This window comes from Giraffa tippelskirchi, chromosome 1, assembly GCF_054371585.1.
Source record: "Giraffa tippelskirchi isolate mGirTip1 chromosome 1, T2T-mGirTip1v1.2.pri, whole genome shotgun sequence".
NCBI lineage: Eukaryota > Metazoa > Chordata > Mammalia > Artiodactyla > Giraffidae > Giraffa > Giraffa tippelskirchi.
The window spans coordinates 154,776,754-154,800,614 of record NC_137275.1 but is presented as its reverse complement, the minus strand read 5'-3'; the positions used below and the strand labels follow the sequence as shown (position 1 = coordinate 154,800,614).

Genomic DNA, 23,861 nt, shown 5'->3' with positions numbered 1-23,861 from the left:
GCACTAACATGAAACTAGAAATATAGATCAATGGAACAGGATAGGACGTTCAGAGATAAACCCATACACTGTGGTCACTCAATCTATCCCACCTTTTCTTAATTGGCCTTCCTTTCTTCAACATCTCTCTCCTCTATTCCACTCCCTACAGTGCATTAGGGATTATGACATTCCCCTGCTTAAAATCCTTTAGAACCTTCCCTTTGCTCTTATGATTAAGTTCAAGCTTTGAAACACATAATAATGATTAGACTCTTCATGATCTGATCTTAGTATACTCGGCAGCCTCATCACTCAATCTCCTCCTAAATGTTGTTGTCCAGACATATTGAACTTCTTCCAGTTTTTTGAGATACATTAATAACTTGCTCTTGCCTGCCTCTAAGGCTTCATATATTATTTCCCTTCATTGGAATATTCTTCATTACTCCTCTTTCCTGGCTGATTTTATTCATCCTTTTAGTCTTAGTTTACATATCACTTTCTCAAGCAGCCCTTCTTGGATTCTTGAATTAGTTAAATAAATCCTACTGAAATATGACTTCAACATTTATGTATTTTTCCTATCATATTTTCATGTTTTATTACTGTTGCCTGTTGTATCGGTTTCCTGTTGATGTTGTAATAATTTACCACAAAATTTGTAGGCTAAAACAGCACATATTTATTATTATTACAGCTTTGGAAGTCAGAAGTTTAAAATGAATCAACAATTCTGTGTTCCTTCTGGAGGGTCTGAGAAATAATTAATTTCCTTACTTTTTTCTTTCTTCTCAAGGCTGCCTACATCCCTTGGTTCAGGCCGCCTCCTCTATTTTCAAAACCAGCTAGATAACATCTCCAAATTTCTCTCTCAGACCTCTGTTTCTGTTATCACATCTTATCTGACTCTCCCTCACCTCCCTCTTTTCCTTTACGGATCCTGATAATTAAACCAGGTTCACCTGGGTAACCCACAATAATCTCTCCATCTCAATATCCTTAACTTAATCATATCTGCAAAATCCCCTTTGTTATGCAAGCTAATGTTTTATAGGTTCTAGGGATTAGGATGCTGACATCTTGAAAGGGGTGGGCATTACTCTTCCTCGCACATTTGTTTAGATGTCCATTTTTCCTACTAGACTTATGAAATGCACTTTATTCCTTCCTTTATTTCCAGTGCTTATTATGGTGCCTGGACCATAAGAAGTGTTCAAGACTTATTTATCATAAAGAAATACAGGGTCCTAAATGTGATTCCAATCTACTGAAACAGATATAATAAATGACTATAACATTGAATAGGTATAAATTATGAAGTATAATCTTAAAATAGCCAAATGTATTAACAAAATACTTTTTTTCATACTCATTGACCTTTTACATTTTTCATAGGGGTCAGTTCTGATTCTGTCCCCAGATGAAAATTCAGGCAGACATAACTGCTTTTCTGTCCACTTTCAGGCATTAAAACAACCTATAGTTACTCTAAATCACAAAACACAGTTTCAATTCAGTAATTAAAATGCCTCATCTCATGAATGTGTCAAAATTCTGGGTTTGCTTTTATGTTGAATCACTTCTGTTCCTCCCACCCATCATATTTACTGAGGTGTCTAACTCTTTTGAAGTTGGGATAGAGGAAAGGGAACACAGGAGAGCAAAACAAAGTCATTTCTTGGCTGAATCTGTGGAGGTGAGGCAATTTCAGTACCCTGTGAGCCTTCGAAGATGTCTAAAGCTGACTTTCTTGTGTTCATTTGTGTAATATGGGGGAGTTCCTTTCCTACTCCTGCCCCAGAGAGCTCTCTTGGACAGTTCCCAGGCACTTGGAATTCAGGACCTTCTTTCTGTCCAAGGGCCTTCACCCCTCTAGCTGAACTGCTTGGGAAGGTTTAGACTACTCTGCTGCAGCTTCCTCGCCTGTGTATTTCCAAAGTGATCATGAGGAAATGCTCACAAATCCATTGTCCCTACAAACTCCGAAGGTGTCATTAACATTTTCAAATTCCCCTCTGCTCCAAGAGACTACCTTAACCAGCTCCTCTTTCATAGACCCCTTATGCCTGGCTCAGACGCTTGTCCACTACATCTTCTAGATTGAAGGGATACACATTATGCTTCCTAACTGGTCTTTTTAGAGGCCCTTTAGCGTGTGTGTGCTTGTGTGTCTGTATGTGTGCACTAGGGGAAAAAGACATTTAGAAAACACCTTCTACAAAATACTTCTTCAAAAAATCTACCTATGGATGTAAAAGATTGAGGAGTCATTCAGCTGGATCATAGACACCTGCCTCTGAAAACTTCCATCACAGCCCAGAATCTCACTCTTGAATATATGCACTAGCTGAAACTCCAATACTTTGGCCACCTGATGCAAAGAGCTGACTCATTGGAAAAGACCCTGATGCTGAGAAAGATTGAGGGCAGGAGGAGAAGGGGACAACAGAGGATGAGATGTTTGGATGGCTTCACCAACTCAATGAACATGGGTTTGGGTGGACTCTGGGAGTTGGTGATGGACAGGGAGGCCTGGAGCGCTGCAGTTCATGGGGTTGCAAAGAGTTGGACAAGACTGAGCGACTGAACTGAACTGAACTGAACTAGCTATGTGCCACTGTACTAAGTCTTGACAACACTTTCAACTCAGTGAGAAAGGCATTGTTACCATCTTCATTCTAAGGATGAAGAAATCAAGACAGACAGAGGTTAAGGAATATGCTAAAGGTCACATTGTTTATAAATAGTGGACCAGAAATTCAAAACCAAGGAGTCCAAATCCAGAACATGAGTCTCCTCATTATCAGAATATTCATTACACTTTTTAAAAAATTTAAATCCTATCTTCCCTGTCAGGTTCTCATTCCTTTCTTATATTCTTCACTAATCCCATAATAATGCTCAGCCATGTTTTAACACTGATGTGGTTCTCAGCTTTTTAAATATAATGTAAGATAGTATATTGCTTCTTATACCATGCAGGGAGAGTCATCTTTCCATTTGATAACAATGACAAACAAAAGAAGCAGAGTGAAGCAGACTTAGGAAGAATGAAGGTCCCCAATCATAAAATGCCATTGCCATAATATCCAATTAAAAATAAAGGGAACAATCTATTATTTGTGTTTACAAAAGACTAAATATTAAATTTTATGCTGAATTTTACACTTCACAGATGTTCATAGGCTATAACCAGCTGCTGCATGAAACATGCTGTTTTAATCATTGCAGGGATATAATGGACACTTTCCACTATCAAATTGTCCTTACTGAGCTTTGGCTCACATTCTGGGGTCAGAGAAAGCTACCATTCCTTGGAGTAGACTTTTACCTTAAAATCAGATAACTGACTCTATCTTTGCTTCAGTTTCTACAAGAAAACTGGGCAAACCACAGTCCATAGGTTAACTCTGGCCTATTGCTTCTTTTTGTAAATAGTTTTATTGTTGCAGAATCATGTCTAGTCATTCTTATATGATTATTTTCATATAAAATAGCACAGTTTACCAGGTTCTACAGACTCTTGCTGCAGAGTGTGTATGGCCCACAAAGTCTTAAAATATTTATGATGTGGCTCTTTAAAAATGAAAGAGGTGACTAAGCCTTGTTCTAGAAAGCTTAGCAATCTAAGAACTATTGTTGTTGTTTAGTAACTAAGAGATGTCCAACTTCTTGCAACCCCATGGACTGTAACCCACCAGGCTCCTCTGTCCATGGGATTTTCTAAGCAAGGATACTCGAGAGGGTTGCCATTTCCTTCTCCAGTGGATCTTCCCAACCCAGGAATCAGACCTGCCTCTCATACATCTCTTGCATTGGCAGGCGATTCTTTACCAATGAGCCTCCATGGAACCCCTAATCTACTGTAGGCAAGCAGAATGAAAATTAATGCTTTTCTCTGTCTCTTCACAATAAAAAGTGATATATCAAATTGGACATATGCTCCATTTCATGAAGTATCATTTATTTAGAATATATGCTTCTTTTAGTATTATGGAAAGAATCATTGGATATTATAAATTATATATAATATGCATATATAATTTACATAAATTATATATATTCATATAAATGGAAATCAATATGGACAAAATTACACTGACTGTCTAACTGAATGCTCCCATTTTGTCTAATATGCTATTCCCTTAGCAAATCTTAGAGTCCCTCTTTTTTTCTTTAATTTTCTCATCTAAAACTTTTAATATTTCTAAAAACTTACTAACTTATAAGATTTAAAAATATACCACAGATAATATATTAAAAGCTCACATTAAAAAGAATTCTATTTTGATTTTTAACCAACTCTATATCATATGCTTTCTGACTCTACACTATGAGGGCTCCTAAATTTTTTTCAGTGACCTTTTGGTTATTAATATATGGCAAGTATTTGGAAAGAAAATATAAATTACAGGGCTATACTCCTGCAATTACCTTTCTTCAGTTTGTTGTAATAAAATTAGGAGCTTAAAGAGGGATGATTCTAATCTGAGTTTTCTAATTTAAAACAATGAACTTGATTAACTGGTGATATTTTGCAATATATATAAATACCAAATCAGTATGTTGTACACCTGGAACTAATATATGTCAATTATAATTTTATTTAAAAGTGGAGCATCTGTCTATATGGATTTTGATATGTTGCTGGTCAAATCATACCCCTCAGATGCATGGTAATACAAAATGCATAACTACGTCATTCCTCCTTCCTGTTTTCTGCCAGATTTAATGGAAATTCTTTTGTATTTTGCTTTCAAATTGAAAAACAAAAATTACCACACTTAAATGTCCCTGGGCTAACTTTTGAGATTTTGCATTTAGACACATTCTAAAAATTTGTCTAGTCAGAGCTTAGGAATGCCCAATCCAAAGAAAATTGATACACCAACAAAGGCTCAAACTTCCTGGTTAGCTTACTGACATATCATTATAAATATTTAGTCAATGGCTTTAGAGAAACCCTTGTCTTATTAACAAGATCTGTACGACTTGATGGTTTTGCCAGAAAGTACTGGTGGGAGTTGGTATTTGTTGTCATTTTGCAAGCATCACAGATCCTGTGTGCTTTTACAATTTTATTTTTATTTTTGTAGGTTTAAAACAGAGTGAACCATAGAGGTTTTCTGGAACTTATTTTAAAATTTTGAAATTTTAAAGATGGTTATTTATCCAAATATATGCCATTTTTTTATTATATAAGATTGGATCAAGGAATGCCCAAAGAAGATTAGAAAATTAATTTTAAGTCATTTTTTTTTTTAGATTTCTGAGAAGAGTCTAATACTGAACTAAATTATTTTCCTGAAATCCATACCTAAAAGGTTCATTAAAATTCTTATTCAAAATCATTGTAATGAATATGATTCTTTGTCCTTCAAATTCTTACATTAAACTTCACTCCAGTATCACTAAATAAGGAAAAAAAAATAATAAAATAGAGTGGGAAGCTTGATTTTAGGGGAAAAAGTCTTTAAATGAGTCTTTGATTTGCCTGCTCTTGCTACCTCATTAATTCTAAATGGTGTCATTCAGTTGAGTCTAATAGCTGTGAGTGTTACTACCATGGTCAGTTCCAAATTATAGTATTGATTAATTGATTGTCTTCTTCCAGTTGTGAATTATATTAGTGCTGGCTCAGGCAGCTTGGCTTAGGGCCAAAATCTAATTTTCAATGGAAGGCAACAAGCAGTTTCACTGTTTCACTGTTGTGGTTAAGTGGGTGCTAGGGAAACAAAAAGCTTTGGAAAGACAATTGGACAAAAAATGACTGCCCTAAATATAATAAATATTCACTTACTGATGATCTCTCTCCAATCAGAGAAACAGGCAGGAAGAGAGGGAGTAAAAAAAATTCATCATTTCTCAACCTCAGACTTCCCAAACACTCCTGAAACAATTGACTGAGGGATGAGAGTAAATGGGTAGAAAGATGGTCCATAATAATAATAAGCCAGCATTTGGATCTGTGGAATTAAGTCCATTCAGAAGAAGCATGGTTGCTATGTACTTTCATAACAAGTACAACTTAAACTGGATTATTGGCTTGGCTACATCACAAGTACAGCTATCCAGGGAAGCTTAATGAGCATCTGCCAGGCTGTGGTACTACCAGGGTGGTGGCACCATGTTCTTGGAATAATATATACATTATCAACTTGAAAGACAAAGCAAGAGGCACTCATTTTGTGTTAACTTTCTGCTTTAATGAGAAACATAAAATGAATGGGTGTGTTTATCATTGATTCTTGTGAAATGGGAAAAGCTAAATGGGGCATTGAGAGGTTAATAACTTTCGCAGATCCATAACTTTGCATTTGTTGCCAGATCAATTCCTCTTCCCTACAAAATCTGAAGGGGAAATTGGTGTGGGATGGAGTAACTCTGATTATAAAATTATATTCACATTAAAGTGTATTTATAATCATTATTGGTCTTTCTTTTCAATATGAACACAATTATACTTGATTTCACAGAGAATTAGAAAGGAGAATCTTTATTCCTCAAGTAAAGGGAATGATCATGACAAAAACTGAAGAAAATGATTCCTGGGGTCCAGAATCATAAAGCTTTAAAATCAATGTTTAGATAAGCATGATAAATGGAAATTTATAAGTAGAGAAACAACTGTGAATATATGGAAAGCATATATTAAAGTCAAATATGCTGATAGAAATTAGAATTCTGTGGAAGTATTTGCTATTAGAAAGGGGAGAGAGATTGCAAGTAAATGTGTCAATGAGGAGAAAATTAATCTTCTGTAAGTGGTACTAAATTCAAGATTATTAATGATTGATTATACATATATGAAAAAACCCTTAACAGGAGCAATGATGTAAGAGCCTCTTGGAATAGATCCTATAAGTAAAGTTCATATAATAAATCTCCACAAAATATAAAAGTATATAAACTTTTCATGGCTGTCTCAATGATCTGTAGCAAAAATAGGGCTAGAGCTGGGAAAGCCATATATTTATTACTTAATATTATTATAGGCTACAACATTTAATAGGTGCTAAGGATATTTTTCAGGGGGTGATAAAAGCAAACAGCACGCATTTAGGGTGATCCATTAAGTAGTTAGTAACTTAGGTAACTCATACCATGTACGGAATTATAAATGCAGTATATTAGCGACTTGAAACAATAAACGCATATTTTAGTAAACTTAACAATTTAGATGTTAAGAATAAAACTATATCCTAAGCTCCTTGAGGGCAGGATCCAGATATAATTCATCCTGGCACCTAGCACCCAGGACAGAAACTCTAGCGCAAAATGGGTGCTCCACAAATATTTTTTGAAAAAAAGAATGCATTAGAATATAGCCTTTAACATAACTTCCTGCCCAAAGCAGTAAATAGTTTGATAAGGATATACTACCCTTAAAGAAACATAGCAATAAAGTTATTAATAAGATATTAGCAAATTTCAAGTGTTTGGAATCGAAAGCAAATAAGTTTAGTGCATTTTCCCTCTCCCAAAAGCCCTCTCTCATTGAATAAAGCTTCACCCTTAGACTCAGACATCATTTTTTGTTCCTGAAAAAGCAGTTCCCCACCTATTTGGACTAGGTTAAGCAACCTTATCATGATCTCCAGTTCTTCCCATATTTGGGGACTATTTGAACTCGCTTGTAATTGTTTATTTACTTGGCTGTCCATCCTAGACAGATTATCTGTCTTATCCCCCTTTGTGCTCCCTAGGCACTAGTAAAGAGTCTCACATGGACAACTACTTATTTTTTCCAGATAGTCATCCCTGGTATTACTTTCCTATATCCCACATCTGGTTTGTTGGCAAATCCAAGTAGCTCTTTCAAAAAAATGCTGATCCAAAATTCAACTACCCCCTCAAATACCAAAAACCTAATTTGGTCCACCCCTTACCTGCATTATTGCAACAGCTCCTGTCCTAATATACCTGCCACGGGTCCTGTCCCGATTAGTTAGTTTTCCACCCAGAAGCAAAAAAAACCCTCTTTCAATATGACTAAACATGTCACTCTGCTATTCAAAACCTTTAGTGACAGAATATCTCATGTAGAGCAAAAGTCAATGTTCTCACTAGGAGCTACAAGGGTCTTCCTTTCCTATCACTTCAGCCATGCTGGGCTACAGCTGAGCTCTGCTGTAGCTCAGTTCCTGCAAGCTTTCCCCCATGGCCTTTATACCTGCTATTACCCTGTCTTCCACTAATATCTACATGAATACCTCTTCTACTTTCTTGAGAGTTTTACTCAGAAATCATCTCTCAGTCCAAAATTTCTAAAATTTCAGTATTCTCTTAACTTGATACTTTAATGTTCCCTTCCCACTTTACTTTCCCTATCGTTGCTGATGACTATTTTCCCTATCAATTCTGATATTTGGCAGGTGGAATAAACTTCCCTTCTGAGTGGCAGCATGTCTATTTGACAGCTAGGTACCCATTTGTGCTGGTTGTTAAATATTTAAAATCTCACCCCCTCGTCACTATCTGATATATTCTGTTTTTCTTTACCATCTGTCTCCCCCACTCTAATGTAAATTTTTTTGTTCAGCTCTGTATCAGCAGCATCTGGAGCACCTGGTCTACTGTAAGGTACTGTAGCTGTTTGCCCCAGTTTTAGCCTATGCATGTTTTTACTTTCAAAGGTACTATAAAACACTGTTTCACTTATTTGTTTTCATGTTGTCCCTGCAAAAGATTGTAAATTCCTCCTTTGAGGTTAAGTTCCACTTATTTTTTTCATCTTTGTATCTCAATCATCTAGGGCACTGACTGGTTAATAAATATTCAATGAATAGAAGAAGGAAGAAATGACTTTGTGCACAATTATTCTAAGATAAATTGTTGCAACTATGCCATTACTATGTCTACCTACTTTTAATGAAGAGAAAATTATGTATGCAAACTTAGATTGGAATAAATATAACCTTATAAAGTATATATTTCTAACATAAAAATTTATCTGTCTCAAAAATTTTTTTGGAGCACAATCCTTGTGATCAAGGAGAAAATATTATACAGATGTAATCTTCTTTTGATATTACTAAGGTTTTAAATTATAGTAATATGAAAATCTCAAGTAAACTGTAGGCAGCTGTTTCAAACCAAAAATATTACATAGGAAATTTCATAATTCCATTTTGCAACTACAGGTGATTTCTTATCTTTTAAAATATGATTAAAAAATATGGTTTTGCACAGGAAAATCTGGGATCAGATTCAGAAGTCTTTTTTTTTTTCCCTAAAGTTTGAAACCATTCCATGTGCTCAAGATTTGTTAAAAAATGAGATTTTTATATATATAAAAATCTTTAGGTCTATGCCATTCACCACCAAAACAATAAACCCCTAAAATCTTTGTTAACAAATTATCTAAGATCATACATGGCATATTTATCAAATATACAAAAGATTATCTTAACAATTCTTAGAAATTTAGGACTCAAAAGAATACTTACTGCCCATTTTAAGGAACATACCTCTCCTTATATAACCCTGTTTTGATGTTTATGGTGCTGATGATAGGAAATATGTTTAATTCTGTCAATATTGACTTCAACATGATAAAAACAAACAATCCAATTTAAAAATAAGTATGGAAACCTTATTTTTATAGCAAAGAAAGTGAAAGTGAAAGTCGCTCAGTCGTGTCTGACTCTTTGCAACCCCATGAACTCTCCAGTCCACGGAACTCTCCAGGCCAGAATAGTGGAGTGGGTAGCCTTTCCCTTCTCCAGGTGATTTCCCAACTCAGGAATCGAACCCAGGTCTCCCTCATTGTAGGTGGATTCTTTACCAGCTGAACCAAAGGAGAAGACACTTATTTTTATAGTAGTCTATGTGAAAAATAGTTTTAGGTTTTAGTTGTTTCATGAGGGTAACCAAAATCAGGCAAAAGGCACAATTTATTTAAAAAATTAAGGTACAATAGTCAGATCAAGAGATAATAGTGTTCCCATAAGCTTATGGTAGCCTCCAAGTACCATACGTCACATTATGTTTAATTCTGGGCATCAACATGAAACATGAAACACTTTATTGATGCTGTGAGGAGGGGTCAGAGGATGAAATATATCTGAAACTCATGTCATAAAAGGAATGGTTGAAGTAGGTATGGATATTTTGCATAGAAAACAGAATGCTAAAGGAAGAAATAAATGTGTATATATTTTTGTATCAGTATGAAGACAACTTTTCTTACAATTAGAGCTACTCAGTAATGAAAATGAGGTTTATGTATAGTTTTAATCATAGACTGGCTGGCTATGTGTCATGAGGAAGTTTCCTACAGAGTAGGAGACTGAATTATGTGACCTTCCCTTGTCATTATGTCTCAACTTTTCTTTCCTCTTTTTTTTTTTTCATCAAAGGATAATATTATTTTCAATGCAGAGTAAAGAAAGAAAAAATACCTGAATCACAGATATTGTACCAAATATCTCAGTGATTTTGGGCAGTTCGTTTTTCTTCTCCAGGTCTAAATTTATGTACAAAACATGGACTAGAGTCTTTAAAGCGTATTTCAGTTTCAACATTATCTAACCATACAAACATACACATTAAATCTGACTCAGTCTACTCATGATGAAGAAGTGTTAACAATTAGAGAGCTGGAAAGCATTGAGTCAACTCCCAGACACACCATTAGAATATATATATATAGTTCCTAAACTGTCTTGCTAGTAAATCCTTCTAAAAAGTCTTTCTTTTTAATACTATGTGTATAATATGAAAGTTTTGATTATTACCCCTGAATTAAAAAAAAAAATGTAACGCTCTCAAGTAGAAATGCCCAGAAAATATCCTGCTGAGCTTTCTTCTTCTGGCCATACAGTATGCATACACAATTAACATTTTTTAAATTTGATTAACTTGTTCTTTATTTGAGATTGTCAAGTTAACACTGTAATCAAAAATCTCTAATAGAGACCTGAATAGATCGCTGCTATGTGCAATGTCAATTCAGTTCAGTTCAGTGGCTCAGTCATGTCCAACTCTTTGTGACCCCATGGACTACAGTACACCAGGCTTCCCTGTCCATCACCAACTCCCGTAGCTTGCTCAAACTCATGTCCATTGAGTCGGTGATGCCATCCAACCATCTCATCCTCTTTTGTCCCCTTCTCCTCCCACCTTCAATCTTTCCCACTATCAGGGTCTTTTCAAATGAGTCTGTTCTTCATATCAGGTGGCCAAAGTATTGGAGTTTCAGCTTCAGCATCAGTCATTCCAATGAATGTCCAGGACTCATTCGCTTTAGGATTGACTGGTTTGATCTCCTTGCAGTCCAATGGACTCTCAAGAGTCTTCTCCAACACCACAGTTCAAAAGCATCAATTCTTCAGCGCTCAGGTTTCTTTATAGTCCAACTCCACATCCATACATGACTACTGGAAAAAACATAGCTTTGACTAGATGGACCTTTGTTGGTACACTAATGTCTCTGCCTTTTAATATGCTGTCTAGGTTGGTCATAACTTTTCTTCCAAGGAGCAAGCATCTTTTAATTTCATGACTGCAGTCACCATCTGCAGTGATTTTGGAGCCCCCCAAAATAAAGTCTGTCACTGTTTCCATTGTTTCCCCATCTATCTGCCATGAAATGATGGGACCAGATGCCATGATCTTAGTTTTCTGAATGTTGAGCTTTAAGCCAACTTTTTCACGCTCCTCTTTCACTTTCATCCAGAGGCTCTTTAGTTCTTCTTCGCTTTCTGCTGTAAGGGTGGTGTCATTTGCATATCTGAGGTTATTGACATTTCTCCTGGCAATCTTGATTCCAGCTTGTGCTTCATCTAGCCCAGCGTTTTCCCATGATGTAGTCTGCATGTGTTAAATAAGTAGGTGACACTATACAGCCTTGATGTACTCCTTTCCCTGTTTGGAAGCAGTCTGTTGTTCCATGTCCAGTTCTAACTGTTACTTCCTGACCTGAATACACATTTCTCAAGAGGCAGGTCAGGTAATCTAGCATTCCCACCTCTTTAGGAATTTTCCACAGTTTGTTGTGATCCACACACTCAAAGGATTTGGCGTAGTCAATAAAGCAGAAGTAAATGTTTTTCTGGAACTCTCTTGCTTTTTTGATGATCCAACGGATGTTGGTAATTTGATCTCTGATTCCTCTGCCTTTTCGAAATCCAGCTGGAACATCTGGAAGTTCACAGTTCACATACTGTTGAAGCCTGGCTTGGAGAATTTTGAGCATTACTTGGCTAGTGTGTGAGATGAGTGCAACTGTGCGGTAGTTTGAGCATTCTTTGGCATTGCCTTTCTTTGGGATTGGAATGCAAACTGACCTTTTCCAGTCCTGTGGCCACTGCTAAGTTTTCCTAATTTGCTGACATATAGAGTGCAGCAAATTCACAGCATCATCTTTTAGAATTTGAAATAGCTCAACTGGAATTCCATCACCTCCACTAGCTTTGCTCGTAGTGATGCTTCCTAAGGCCCACTTGACTTCACATTCTAGGATGTCTGGCTCTAGGTGACTGATCACACCATCTTGATTATCTGGATCGTGAATAATTTTTTTTGGATATTTCTTCTGTGTATTCTTGCCACTTCTTAATATCTTCTGCTTCTGTTATGTCCATACCATTTCTGTCCTTATGTGTCCATCTTTGCATGAAATGTTCTCTTGGTATCTCTAATTTTCTTGAAGAAATCTCTAGTCTTTCCAATTCTATTGGTTTCCTCTATTTCTTTGCATTGATTGCTGAAGAAGTCTCTTCTTATCTCTCCTTGCTATTCTTTGGAACTCTGCATTCAAATGGGTATATCTCTCCTTTGCTCCTTTGTCTTTCTATTCTCTTCCTTTCACAGCTATTTATAAGGCCTCCTCAGACAACCATTTTGCCTTTTTGCATTTCTTTTTCTTGGGGATGATCTTGATCCCTGTCTCCTGTACAATGTCACGAACCTCCGTCCATAGTTCTTCAGGCACTCTGTCTGTCAGATCTAATCCCTTGAATCTATTTGTCACTTCTACTGTATAATTGTTACTTCTTCACTAAAAAAAAAACTAATATCAGAGTCACTAAAATGGGCTGCCCTTGTTAGCAGATATGGTTGATTTCTCTAAAATAGTGCTAGTCAGAATTTTATAAGCAACTCTTAAAATTATCTAAAGAAATCATAGTATTTCTGATTTTCTTAACTGACGAGATTCCAAAATTGACTAAAATTCCAGATGGTTACTCTTAGTTATATGAAAATATTTATAGGTATTGGCATTGGTCCTTATAGTAAAACATGATGTGGCACAGCAAATATTCAAATATTATCACTAAATCATGTTTGCCAAAATAAGCAAAACGTTTGGCTATAGAATTCACAATAATATCATGTTCACCCCACAAATTTGTGAATTTTCAAATTATGACATTTTCACAGTTTCTGGCTAGCATTATCTTGATTCAACTATGAAACGTTATACTGACGTTACATGAAGAAGAAAACTCATTTAACCAAATTGACTAAACTTAGTCAATGGCTTTAAGGCAAAGTGTTTTGAACCTTTAATTACAGGATAGTGTATTTATTATTGTAAGGAACAGAAACATGAATAAAAAGATACGACCCTCCTTTCAGAAAGTTTACAATCCAAACCGTTAAGCAGGGACTGGCAAGATAATGGAAGCCTCATGCTTTTGCCATCTAGTGGAATGGTTTTGGTTTTCTCAACCCAGAGCGATGAAGGACCATGTTAAAATGCAGAGGTACTTGTCATCTCTGGAGTTCCACTGGGTTTGAATTCTGATACTTGTACCACTTGTGTGACTTTGGGTAAGATAGTTTCTTCAGTTCTTAGGTCCTTCATCCTTTTGAGGGAATAATTAAAGTACTGACCTCAGAGGTTTAATGTGAAAAGTAAATAAGATAGGTGTGCAGATTTCTTTGCACATAATATGCGTAGCAACAAATAAAGGCTAAATATATTTAAGGAATAAGGGATATATTAAATAAGAAAGCTGTCTTTTCTTTGGCAAGATTTAAGAAGTTAAGCACTTTGTAAAGTGTTAGATTTAGATGCCTACATTCAAGATGGATGATATAGCGTTCATGGACTAGAAAGGGAAAGAACAATTTCTAACTCAATGCTCTGAAGCAATACTATGAGTGAGCTGGTGATCTTGGATAAATGAACAAGAAGACAATTTGGGAAATACTGATCAACTATAATACCCTAAATAAGAGTACTGGGCTTCACCCAATGGTTTGATAAAATGTCTTAGATTTCTGTAGAAAACACAGAGAAGGCAGAACTACAAAGAACTAGATAAACTTTTTAAGTGGCAGAACAATTCTAAAAAGACTTTGGAATATGTAAATATTAATCTGAAAACAACAAAAATCAACAAACTTTTGGATTTGGCTCAGATTGCTGTTTTGGGTAGAGTAGAAATACTGTACGATTGAAAATCAGAAAGGGGGTTTGTATTCTCACTCTAACTCTCACTAGCTACGAAAGATCTTTGCTTCCTTGACTACCAGTTTCTTTGTCTGTAACTGGAGGGTGTGTGGATAACATGTAAAGCCTTCCACCTTTTGCTTGGCACATCCTAAGGGCTCAATAAATCATATCATTAGTAACCATGCTATTTTTACTTTCATTTCACATTTGTGCTGAGGTGAAGATGGCTACAGTATTTTGTTTCCATTTTAACTCATCCTGGAAATACAGGTATACTAAAAAAGCATTTGACTGGTATTTTATAGAAGAGATAGTTAGTTATGATCTTTGTGACATGAGATACTGTATTCTATAATTCTAGTATCTAGCCTATCTATAGAAGATGAGCTTCTAAGATGTATTGCATATTTCTACTTTCAAACATGTCTATATGTGGGCAGATAAGTTCCTGATACTCCAAGATTCAATGAAAACAATAATGATGACATCTATAGTTAACTTATACACACCCTAGTATAAGTCAGGTATTGATCTAAAGCACTCTTCATATATGAACTCATTTAATCTTCACAACAGCCTAAAGAAGTTGGTACAATTATTTCTGCACTTTGCGAATAAGACATCTCAAACACATATATCTGAATGATTTGCCTAAGATTTAGCAGCTAGTAAATAACAAAGAATCTAAGCAAGTATAGGTTTAGAATCTATGCAATTTGCCCCTGAGAAGAGAATTGATTTGCTCTGAAGAAGCAATGTCAAAATGAAGATATATTTTAAATATTTCAATTGGCACTAGATCAGAGAGCAACAAAACTTAAAAAAATAAAAAGACAGAAGCATTATTTCTATTATTAGTCCTATGGGAATAAGTCATTTGGATTCCCAAACAACTGGTTTTTAAATTAACTCTGGAACATAACGTACTTAGAAAATGCTGATTCTATAAAATAGCTGAACCATAAAGCAGAATCATTAGTATCATAAGTTATTATGAACAAAGGCATATAGGAGTTCAGAAGAAGAATAAGGCTTTGTTTTGATGGGGAATGTCCAAGAAAGCTTGAGGGTGAAAGTGAGCTGAATCTTAATGTATAAAATAGAAACACTGAGGAGCCAAAGGGGAAAAAGGAGAGAATGAAATTAAATTTTCTACTCTCTTCATCTCATTTGTTTGCTTAATCCTCATCTTATTCGACTTTAATGGCATTTTGGTTTCTGAATGATCTTTGTGTACCTTTTCTATATATACAGATACTTGCTTTTTTATTAGAGTCATAAGAAGCGTTAATCCCAAAATAAGGTTAATAGGAATATGGGAGGTGGGATCCTGTCTTTTATGCTGAGAATGCAACATTTTTAGCAGATAAGAGTATTTGAGTGTGCTAGGCAACTTCTAAACTTTGTAACCTTCATTTACAAAATTTGCATTTAGAAACATCAATTAAAAACAATTTGGCTTATTTTATAATTCATCACATATTTTTACTAGTAATGGTTTTAAGTGGTGAGCTGATAGATCAAATATCTTAGCAAGCATAGGAAATAATTATTTTAAAGAATTATCATTTTAAGATTAGAAGCTAACCATGAAGCTGCAATTAAAAAGGTACTTGGTAGAGAATTTTATCAAAAAGTATTATTATGATAAATAACTCTTACATTAGAGAAAACATATGTAAGATAACAAAGTTGTGTTATAAGCAAAGTTTTATTGCAAAGTAGTAAAAATTGATAACCTGCAATTGTTTAACAGAGATTAGACATTTAAATTTTTTAATCTATTTGCTAATCTGTTTTCTCACTTTATTCTCTCATTAACAATAAATAGCTTGTAGCTTCTAGAAGAACCAAAGTAAAGTATGTAGGCGAGAGCACTGCTGAGGGCTAATAATTTCATAGCAGCGGCAGCTTAATTCAATCAACATTTAAATCTAGAGGCATCTGCTGCTCCAGATCAAAACATTAACCCGTTGTTAGATTTCTCACATACTCATGATGAACACCATCCATGATTCAGAAATGAAAATTAAATCTCTCACTGAGATATATTTTCCTAGTTGTTCCATTGTTTTGAGTGTGTTATAATTTTATTTAAAAAGAAGAAGTGGCCATCCTGAGTAAAAAACAATTCAATCTTATTAAAATTTATAAGGGGAATATCAAGTGAATATAATACAATGTTCAAATATTTCATCCATCCTTCCATCCATTCAAACCAATATTTGTTGAGTGCCAATTACATATCAGGCATTACAACTGGTTCTAAGACTTAATGAAAGGAAGGAGTTCAGACATGTTGTAGACTTACCTTGTGTTAGCCACTGTATGTGTTTTCAGACACAGTCCCTGGCCTCAAGAAATTCAAAACCTAATTGGAAAAATAGAAATAAAAACTTACTTAAAAATATTTCAAACTCTAAGTTATCTTCAACATATCATATTTTCACCATTATTTTTTTTTGGGGGGGTGGGCAGAGAGAAGGAAAAAACAAGATGGTTAATAAGAAGTTGGTATCAATTTCATGTGAAAGAGTGAAATACCAACTCAATATGAATGTTCATTTGTCCACATGCTGGAAAGTAATGACTATTGAGCATTCTTTGCAATTTTGAATGGGATTATCATATCTAACATAAAATGGTTACCTTAGCTACTTACAACAACTATTTCATCAAGTCTAATGAGTGTCATAGTTGCTTCCTGAAATTACATAATACACTTAAAATTTCCCATCCTCTGGTCTTTATGGTGGTTTAAGCCTCCAAAGTTCTTAAGGGAATCACTTAAACCACAGTAGCCAATATAAAGCGCATCTTTGCCTTTCCTACTCATCTTGGGACTAACTCACATGGAAGAATTCTAAATCTTATCAGCATTACATTTATGGAAAATAGTCTCATTATTAATTTTTCAAAATTCATACACTGAAATGTGTAAAAAAGCACTTTGTTTTAATTTCCTGATGGAATTAAGAATAGAATATCCTAATGATGCCTGTTTGTTTTTAGAATAGTTTCTTTCTGTCTAGACCAGCTTCCTCTAAACTCTTTTTCATATGTTCAATTCTTATTTCTTCTTCAATTCAAAGAGAAGTCATCATCTCATGGAGAAAGCCTTCCTTAACACCCTGCTTCCTCCAAGTTACAATTTAATGTATTTTTTAGATAATGCAACAGCTCTGTGTATTTCCTTATCACATAATCTTGTATCATAGAAACTGGTGAGTTGTTTAGAAAACTGTTTCAATTTCCTCCTGTTACAGAGTCAGGTTTTATATATATATATATATATATATATATATATATTTTTTTTTTTTTTTTCTCCAGATAGATGTGGGATGTGACTGATTCCTCACAAGGGAATACAGCTAGATATAAACCATGCCATGTCAGTCCAGGCCTTAAAAACGTGTTATACATGATCCTTTATTCTTTGTTCCTATCTGTAGATGGAATCCCTGAGGACCTACAGAAGGAAAGATTCCTAAGAAGGAAAGAGCTTAGTCCTTTGTGCATGCGTGATAAGTTGCTTCAGTTGTGTCTGATTCTTTGAGACCCAATGGACTGTAGCTGCCAGGCTCCTCTGTTCATGGGATTCTCTAGACAAGAATACTGGAGTGAGTTGCCATGCCCTCCTCCAGGGGATCTTACCAACTCAGGGATTGAACCCATATCTCCTGCAGCCCTTGCATTGCAGGCAGATTCTTTAACACTGAGCCACTGTGGAAGCCCACCTAGTCCTTTAGTCACATCTTTCAGAATCACACCTTACTTCTGCTAATAAAATCTATTCATACTAGAATGTTACAAAGATGACTATCCCCTGACCCTGACTATAAACATCATTGTCTATGGGATTTCATGTAAATGAGAACTAAATTTTAGTTATTTTTTTATTTGAAATTTAGTTGGTGTACAATATTATATGTTACAGATGTACAATGCAGTGATTCACAATTTCAAAGGTTATATTCCATTCATAATTATTTTGAATGTTAATGTGTGGTATATTCCCTATGTTGTACAATATCACTTTGCAGTTTATTTTATATATAATAGTTTGTATCTCTTAATGCCCTACCCCTATAATGACCTTCCATTATGCCCTCTCCCCACTGGTAACCACTAATTTGTTCTCTATATCTGTGAGTCTATTTCTTTTTTGTTGTTGTTATTCTCATTAGTTTGCTGTAGCTTTTAGATTCCACAAATAATGTAATATCATACAGTATCTGACTTTCTCTGTATGACTTATTTCACTCAGCATAATACCCCTGAAATTCATCCATGTTGTTGCAAATGGGTAAATTTCCGTCATTTTTATGATTATAAAAATAGTCCTTTGTGTGTGTATGTATGTGTATGTGTGTGTACACACCATATCTTAACAAATAATTTAAAAATTTTCATGGAAACACAAAAGACCCAAAATGGCCAAAACAAAATTGAGAAAGAAGAATGAAGCAAAAGGAATCATGCTTAATGACTTCGGACTACATTGCAAAGCTATAATCATCAAAACAGTATGGTACTTACACAAAAACAGATCAATAGAACAGAATAGAGAGCTCAGAAATAAACCAATGCACTATGGTCAATTAATCTATAACAAAGGAGGTAAAAATATACAATGGCAATAAGACAGTCTCTTCAATTAATGGTGTTGGGAAAACTGGTAGATGCATGTAAAATAATAAAATTAGAAAATTCTCTAACACTATATTCAAAAATATATTCAAAATAGATTAACAACATAAATGTAAGGACAGACACTATAAAACTTTTAGGGGAAAACATAGGCTGAACACTCTTTGACATAAATCACCACAATACTTTCTTTTTTTTTTTTTTTGATCTGTCTCCTAAAGCAAAACAAAGGCAAAAATAAACAAATAGGACCTAATTAAACTTAAAAGCTTTCTGTATATCAAAGGAAGCCATTAAAAAAAAGAAAAGCCAACCTACTGAATGCGAGAAAATATTTGTAAATGCTATGAACAATAAGTGGTTAATATCCATAATATAGAAACAGTGTGTACAATTCAACATCAAAAACAAACAAAAACACCCTGATTTAAAAAAATGGGCAGAAGACAGGAATAGACATTTTTCTAGAGAGGACATGTAGATAGCCAACACGTATATGAAAAGATGCTCAACATTGATAATCATCAGGGAAACGCAAATTAAAACCACAATGAGATATCATTTCACATCTGTCAGAATGACTATCATCAAAAAGAATACAAGGGGACTTCCCTGGTGGTGCAATGATTAAGACTCTGCCTTTCCACTGCAGGGGGTAAGGGCTTGATCCCTGATCAGGAAATCAAGATCCCACAAGCTACACAGCCAAAAAATAAAAAATAAAAAACTAGCAAATGTTGGCAAGGATGTGGAAGGGAACTCTCATACATTGTTGGTAGGAATGTACATTCATGCAGCCACTGTGAAAAACAATATGAAGATTTCTCAAAAAATTAAAAATAGAAGTAACTATGATCCATCGATTGCAATAAGGGTATATATCCAAAAGAAACAAAAACACTAATAAAAAAGGTACATGCACCCCAGTGTTCACCACAGCATTGCTTACAATTGCCAAGATATGGAAATGAGAGTTCGCCAATAGATGAATGATAAATTTTAGTTCTTTGAGCCATTAAAAGAGTGAGTAAATTATTACAGCACTTAGCCTACACAGACTGTGATTATTTAATATGCTTGGTCTCCCCTACTATAAACTAGAGTACTCTCATAGAAACGGGTTTTGTTCTGTTCTAGATTATCACCTGAACACAGTATATGGCACATAATGACCGTTTCTCTCTATTTTTAAATAAGGTGAACGCTGCTGCTACTGCTGCTAAGTCGTTTCAGTCGTGTCAGACTCTGTGCGACCTCATAGACGGCAGCCCACCAGGCTCCCCCATCCCTGGGATTTTCCAGGCAAGAGTACTCGAGCGGGGGGCCATCGCCTTCTCTGAAATAAGTTGAATAGTATATAGTAAAATGTACCAGGAAGATTTCATAGGAAATATTGTCCTAAATACAGTTTTCACAGTTTTTACCTTGGGGAGGGGTGATGCAAGACTTCATTTGGCACAGTCTTCAAAATACCTTTTGGTAAAGACCTTAAAGGTAGAACTTGATTTTGCTTCAGAGTTCAAAGCAAATGGTAACATTAAAAAAAAAAAAATTGCAAAACTGTTTTACAGACTTCTATTTGCAGTTTTGGGTGGGATAGTGAGAGCATTTGTAAAATATTAGTCAGAAGTAACTGACTCAAAAGCTCCTTGCTGCAGTTGCAATGATTTGAAATGTCCTTCAAACCGCCACTGGGGATTTAGTGCCAATGGAGAGAAAATGAAAGGTAATTTTCTTTCCTTTTCAAAACAATAACCAATCATAGAATCCAAGACCTTCTGCTCTTCTCATAGTACAATGAAATAGCTTTTGAAGTTCAGACAAAAATAGAGATACCTGACAAGCAATATGAAGCCTCAGTCAGCAAGCACCCATATACTTATTACCAACACATCTCTTTCTCCCCTTCATTCTACAGCCAGAAACACTTTATACACTGACTCCTTTTGGGAAACCACCTGTTTGAGGCCACTTCCAAAAGGGCTCTTCATAAATCTCATCCATCTGTCTTTTTTTATCGTCCATATACTGGTTAAACTTAGTTCTGTTTGGCAGAACCTAGCTTTCAGACACATAGTTCCTTTACTTTCAGCCCTATTTAAAAAAGGAAAATATAGAGAAGATGGTCAGACCTCCCTGCTTCTTTTCTGAAGAATTAAAAAGAGGAGGCTTTTCCTGCTTGACATGCAACTGCACTGCCTTTTAACCTGAGGTAAAAATCCTCAAACCCTATTCCACAACTCATTTAGATTATTGCTGAATGACACCTTTAGGCTAGATTTTATGATAGCTTTTTTGTAGTTCACTTGCATCAGTATTAATATATCATTTACACTGGCAAAGCACTTGTCTCTTTAGTGTCAGGTAAATGCACAGCTGGATTTGCCAGTTGAAGCTGTTTCTCAGAGTTTTCATAGACATGAATGCAACTCTTCTGCTTCTCAGACAATTCCAAAGCTAGCTTTCGTCTCTGAGTACAAATATCAACGTAATCACCTATTGATCTAGCAGAGGAGACAACAGAAAGTATGTAACACCAGCCAGAAAGAGAAAAGATTCTATTCTTTCTAAGTCATGCTTCATGTTTAGGTCAACTGAACTTCATATACATGGCCAAAGTGCAAATTATTCTCAATTATCTTTTCTTTTTCAAAGACTGAGGATAAAATAAATCACATATTTTCCTAAGTGGTAGAAAATGGATTTTGGGCAGTTGATTTCACCAAGAAAGCATGCCCTTCAGCTCATGGAATATGCCTGATGCAGGTGAAAGAATGAACACACAAGAAAGGAACTGGTATAAAGGTGTAGGTTCTTTCATCTGTGTGTGTGTGTGTGTGTGTGTGTGTGTGTGTGTGTGTGCGCGCCAAGTCACTTCAGTCATGTCTCACTCTGTGTGACTCTATGGACTGTAGCCTGTCAGGCCCCTATGTCCATGGGATTCTCCAGGCAAGAATATTGGAGTCGGTTTCCATACCCTACTCCATGGGATCTTCCCAACCCAGGGATGGAACTTGGAATGTCTTAAGCCTCCTACTTTGGCAGGTTCTTTACCACTAGCGCTGCCACCTGGGAAACCCAGTTCTGACTAATTGTTGCAGCTAAGGAAGCTGTGAGAGTTGGACGGTGAAGAAAGCTGAGTGCTGAAGAATTGATGCTTTTGAACTGTGGTGTTGGAGAAGACTCTTGAGAGTCCCTTGGACTGCAAGGAGACCCAACCAGTCCATCCTAAAGGAGATCAGTCCTGGGTGTTCATTGGAAAGACTGATGTTGAAGCTGAAACTCGAATACTTTGGCCACCTCATGTAAAGAGTTGACTCATTCGAAAAGACCCTGATGTTGGGAAGGATTGGGGGCAGGAGGAGAAGGGGATGACAGAGGATGAGATGGTTGGATGGCATCAACGACTCGATGGACATGAGTTTAGGTAAACTCCAGGAGCTGGTGATGGACAGGGAGGCCTGGCGTGCTGCAATTCATGGGGTCACAAAGAGTCGGACACGACTGAGCGACTGAACTGAACTGAAGGCAGCTGTAAGGGCTAAAGTCAATAACTTTCAACAGCAGAACTGTCCATGGTGAGGTATAATCTTGGCTGATGCACTTTCAGTATTTAAGGATGTATACTGGGAATTGTTCTAAGAACTTCTGAAGGTTTCCCTTTACTTTGGGAAAACCCCAGGGTTTATTTTTTTCCCTCCACAATAAAAACAAACATCTCATAAATAGCTTTTCCTTTAGTGTGTTTTACATCCAAAGACCATCATCTTTTATTTTATTTTTTAAACAGAGTGAGCTAGAATCAAATCATGTTATTTTACTTTCTGATTCATTAAAAATACTTTAGATTTTCTCACTATAATTTTTATCTTTTCTATATGGCATCCCTTCTATTATAATGTGAAAATTCCAAGTTTCATTAATGACTTGAGCTTTATTTTATGTAATAGGCATATTTTAATTAAAATATTTCAAAGTTTAAAAAGGCATTTTAACAGAAAATCTGGAATTCAATTTATATGCTCTAGTGTGATGCATTTTACAACTCTATTTAAACTAGAAAAAAGTTTACTTCATAGGAAAATTTTTCTGCTGTTAACCCTATTCTAAAACACCCCCAAATCTTGATTATCAAATAGCATGTCATTTTAAAACTGTTTCTACATTAACCATTAATACAAGTAGATGTGACCCTTTAAAGTAGTTAAAAATGACTTTTAATATCAATATTAAAGAGATTTCATCAGGAGAGATTTCATTCATTAGGAGAGATTTCATTCATCAGGAGAGATTCACTTTTATTTGGAATTGTTCGCACATGTTTTTCTTTGGTGCCATTTTCATAGATTCAAGTAGGTACTAGATAAGCAATGGTAGGTAAGCGAAAATTCAGGAAAAAATAAAATTTGAAATATCTAAAAGTACCTGTGTTGAAAAGTATCAAATCTGTTTTTCATATGCATATCATAGAGTAGAAAAGCAGGTTAGATCAGGAAGAGACTGTGTTTTACAGTTTTGTCTTGTCAAACATGTCAGACCCCCTAAATAACATATTTTTGTCTCTTCCTTCTTGCCTTCTCTCTCTTTTTTATTTTGTTCCTTTTCTACTATATATATGGAGTAGATTGACTGATTTGGAGCTTTGTTAACTAAATAATGAATCCTATCTTAAATCACTTTGCAATTAATATAGAAACTGAGGAAAAGTATTCTACAATAATGAAGGTTACTGTAGTATAAAAGTTTTATAACACATATGGCAGGATATACAAACTGGGATAGCAATTGGGCCTCTTGTCACTAAAGGATGAGAGGCTTTTTG

General features: G+C 35.3%; 1 protein-coding gene across 1 annotated transcript in view; it reads right to left on the bottom strand.

The window, feature by feature from the left end:
• The window catches only part of PTPRD (protein tyrosine phosphatase receptor type D), a 1,686,434-nt gene that overhangs the window by 860,815 nt on the left and 801,758 nt on the right, over window positions 1–23,861 (bottom strand). Inside the window, exon 7 of the mRNA XM_081500246.1 lies at window positions 16,701–16,760. The gene's annotated coding sequence lies outside the window, so the exon portion shown is untranslated. The remainder of the gene's footprint in view (window positions 1–16,700; window positions 16,761–23,861) is intronic.